Consider the following 4,934-nt stretch of genomic DNA (forward strand, 5'->3'; position numbering starts at 1 on the left):
TGCCTGTATACCCGGTGAAGACACAGGAAGAACTTGATGGAGGCAAGCACAAAAGATGCGGCAACCTTTGCTGCACTAGTGAGTCAAATATCCTTATCAATTCACTCTTACTCAAAAATAATAGGTGGGATTTGACATGTTTGCATTCTGTGGTTGCTTCCTTACTTTCATTTGAAGACTCTAGGCCAAATTGGTGGAACAGATATTGCCAGCACAACAAAGTGGGTGTTCAGAAGATTAGTTTCTGATGATGTTGCCGTTCAGTACAGCTGGACAGGAAGGAAAGGAAAGAAAAGAACAGAAAAGCTGGCCATCATCTGCCTTGTATTCGGTAAGAGTATACCCAGACTGCACTGACACTGTTCTTTTTTTATATAAAAACACTTGTATACCTAGAGTGGTGGTCCTGATCATTGCAAACATTGCTTCCAGCTGCTGTCCATGTAACCCGCAGTGCAACAGATGACGAGATGGCACGAGAACTTGCTGACTGGCTGTGCTTTAGCAACTCACAGCTCACTGCAGCCAAGGCCAGCAACAAAATCACTTTTGCATGCATACTAATGTGACAGTACAAAGCAGCAGTCTTTAGAAACAAACATGTGGTCATGATGACTGGCAGAAACAGTTTGGACTATTCATATATGGGTCAAGCTCCTGGTACACAAATATCACCTGGCATTTTTTTTTTCGCAAGAAAAAATTACCCTGCATTTGCACTTTTCGCCATAAAAAGGTGTTACCTAAATCTCACCTATTCTGAGGAGAGATCGCATTCACTGATAGCCCACCATGCTTAGATGTTACATGTTGAGCATTACAGGTCGCTTGCATGCAAGTACAACAAATAAAAGTTTAGTATGCGCTTCACTTGCTTGTACCTGTTTCCGGTGTGTCCAGTGTGGTTTGGCCACTGCCAAATACTGCAGTTCCGCCTCCATCTGTATTTACCTCTTAAGGGATTCTGAGGAAAACTCCCTTGACGTTTTTTTGTCCCGAGTAAAATGCGATACTTGTGCCTTTTATGATTTTGACATATCTTTGGCAACAAGAAATGCTTTCATTGCTGACGAGGTCACAGTGAAAATTGGCATATGGAGATTCTTATGCTCTCCTGCTGTTTTCAACTTGCAGTTGGATGTTTTAGATGACTGTGCATACTTGCTTTTTGCATCTGTACTTTTAGATGAAAAGAATATATATTGATGTGCTCCTTTCTATCAGCATGCTTGGGTGCAAATTATATATATATATATATATATATATATATATATATATATATATAAAACCTTCTCGTGCAAGTCGCTTAAGAGTACAATTTATAAAGCTTTCACTCTGATAATTAGGTGCATAGATTTCTTTTCCTCAAATACTAATTCCTCAGCCATGACAAAATAACCAGCTAATTTTGCTGCTCCAATGCTTTTTGCTGTGCTAAGGTGAACCTCGTTCTTTCAACCACTGACCGACCGAAATATTAACCTGACCCTGATCAATCCTTAAAAAGCAGTACTAGTGCTTAGCAGTGTATAGAGCCTTATTACATTGACACACAGGTAATCAAGGTTGTCATGTTGCCGGCATCATTCTCTTTTTTTCCAACAGATGAAAAAGGTGGGATCCAGAAGTGTGTATGCTCCAGGCAGGAACAGAGATATTTCTTGCTGCTTATTCCTGTTGGTTCCTGTTCTTCAAAGCTGATTGCAGTTCTTTGTCTGTAAGCCTTATGTGTATATATTGTATGGTATGTTCTTAATTGTTTGTATAACTTACAGCAAAACTATTTATAGCTTACACAGTATATCTATTCACATGTCTGCCTGCTTGTACGCATATTTGGACATTTTTCAGTTCAGTACTGTTCAGTTCGACAGCATATTGCACTTAGTTTTTCATTTGCATATGATTTAGCAATAAAAGTTTTCACAGTATTTGCTGCAGATTGAATTTACTTGAAATAATTGCACGTAATTTGCTGTGGGTACTAATATGTTCTACCTATATACTGTGACTAGAGTCTGCTAATGCTTCAGTATATGCTGCAAATAAGTATCTATTATGGAAGTCCTCCAATTGTTGGTAAGTACACTGTTAGTCAAAACGTAGCATCAAATATTACTGCATTGAAATTATGCAACAGGCATAGGTTATGCCATGCTCAATTTGCATGCCAGAGAACTGTAAACTCAACGCCACGGTGCATGATGCCTTTATCCGATTAACATAGCACTGCTTACGGTGATCTTGAAAGGTTTCCAACATTGCGCGGTTTTTGTTAAGCGTTTCACTAACATTTTCTTGAGCGCTTAGAGAAAACTTCATACGCGTTTCGGGTAAGTAGTGCGATTGCTGCTCGACTGTTTTTAAGCATTCATTCATTACATTAGCGTGACGTTCACCTTCCACATACGTAGCAAACTCTATCTGAGTTGTTCGCGAAATGCTAACAACGTTTATACAGAACACTACAAAATATGACGCTAACTATGCCTTGTTGTAATGTTAGGCTTGAACAAAATAACGTCCTGTTAACGTTTCTGTGCTACCTGGGCAGTGGTTATGGCGCTCAGCTGCTAACCCGAAAGACGCGGGTTCGATCTTGGCCGCGGAGGTCGAATTTCAATGGAGGCGAAATTCTAGAGGTCCGTGTACTGTGCGATGTCAGTGCACCTTAAAGAACACCAGGTGGTCGAAATTCCCGGAGCCCTTCACTACGGCGTCTCTCATAGCCTGAGTCGCTTTGGGGCGTACGTTAACTCCCATAAACCAAACCAAACCTATAATGCTACTACACAGCTCCCAGCACCTAAAAATATATTTCCTGAATATCCACACAATGTCATTGAAGATATCAACATTGCATGTGGAAATAATTTTAGGGTATTTTATGGATGTCCACTCTCATAAAAGTGGACATTATAACTGGATATTGTATCAATATAACTTTTGTAGACATCATATGGACATATCTTGTTGCAGATTTAATGAATGCCCACGGGATAGGAGACTATTAGCTACGACAGCTAAATAATTTATAATTGAATTTCTTTTTTCATGCTGTTTCGGTTTCATCAACCGAATGATGTCTGTGCATGCGAGCCTCGGAAAAACTGCAATATAAAAGCTGATAGTTAGTTTTAACTCACTGCAGCACTTAGACCAGCTTGCTTCAAAAGCTAGAATTACAACTAACAACATATCGGTAGTAATATCCGTTTTTCCTTGTCTCAAGTGACCTAAAGTTCAACTACACATCGCAGCCATATCGTTCGGTTAATGAACCCGAAATAGCTAGCGTCGAGAAGAAATTCAATAATAAAGGATTTAGTGGTCGTAGGCAAATACCATTGGTTGCCACGTGTATACTAATGTCTAAATCATCGTTTGAAAGAAGAAAACATATGCAAGCAAAAATTTGGTGTCTATGCGCCCCTTAAGTTATATCTGACAGTATAATGCTGTAAGCCGAACAGTGGTAGAATCCATGCATATTTCGGACCACCCTTTTTGGTCAGCCCGTTAATTGTACTGGCGTTGACCTTCAAAAAATGGCTTGTAACTCATCACTGCACGTTGGCCTAACCTTCGTCGCCAGCCTTCAACTTGCTGTATGTACTCAGACTCGATGCCAGTCCATGCTCACCTGCCGATCAATTCAGTTGCAAACTCAAGATCGATGACCGGCCTATCATCGGTAGTCGGCAATTTCTGCTTGGAATCGTACGTGCATGGTCCATACCTGACTCGTGATTACGTAACCTGAAGTAATTCCAGCGTGGCGAAACTCTATATATATTCTGCGGATAATGCAGTACGTCAAAGAGGCAGTAGCAATTAAAGCAGCAATTAAGATAGCTTACTTGAGCGCATCGATCATTTAGAGGTAAAATGGAATACGAATGAAGGAAAAGAAGATATATCTTCCTTTTCTCAGGAAAGTTTATTTTAATATTCAGGCTTTGAACAACCTTAATTTTCGTATATAGCACCACTTCGCTCGCGTGTTCCCGCATCGCGTCGGGACGAACAGCAGTCGTGAGTTCGCTTTCGGCTTGCGTGTCTATTTGTTGCGCCACGGCTCGCCTTGAACCCCCGCCAGTGACACTTGTTATGACTGTTATAAGCGAATCTCTGGCCCTAACGTACGCGGTGCCACCAGACAATATTAGTACTGGTTTTTGAGGAAAAGGAAATGGAGCAGTAACCGCGCCGCAAAGGAAGGTATGGAAGGTGGGAGTGCCGTTTTGCGTTTCGTATCCATCGAAACGCGGCCGCCATGGTGAGGTTCTAACTTGGGTACTCCCGCGGATCAGTTGTCCAGCGGGCTATAACCACTGAGCCACAGTGGCGGATACTCCATATGCGTGTACCAGGCAAAATAGACATCGTCAACTACACGACAATCCGACAGAGACACCTGTGAAGCACAGGGCCGCCCAGGGGTGTGGGCGAAGTAAGAAGAAAAAGGAAATGGGGTGGCGGTTCTTGATTGACAAATTTGTTTCCTAGGGAGGGAGAGCCTTAATTCACACACATAAGGAACAGTATACTGAAGAGTGTTCTTGGAAAGACAGCGCTTCGCGCTTTTCTGATCAACAATAGTTTTAATAATGATAATAATAATTGTTTTTTTTTGGGTGGGGGGAAGGAAATGGCGCAGTATATCTGTTGCATATATCGTTGGACACCTGAACCGCGCCGTATGGGAAGGGATACAGGAGGGAGTGAAAGAAGAAAGGAAGGAGGTGCCGTAGGGGAGGGCTCCGGAATAATTTCGACCACCTGGGGATCTTTAACGTGCACTGACATCGCACAGCACACGGGCGCCTTGCCTTTTGCCTCCATAAAAAAGCAGCCGCCGCGGTCGGGTTCGAGCAACAAGAGTTTTCGGTTTTGTTTTCGGCGTCCTTGTGCGCTTGTGCTGCCGCCAGACG

This window comes from Amblyomma americanum, chromosome 1 (assembly GCF_052857255.1).
Source record: "Amblyomma americanum isolate KBUSLIRL-KWMA chromosome 1, ASM5285725v1, whole genome shotgun sequence".
Taxonomy (NCBI): domain Eukaryota; kingdom Metazoa; phylum Arthropoda; class Arachnida; order Ixodida; family Ixodidae; genus Amblyomma; species Amblyomma americanum.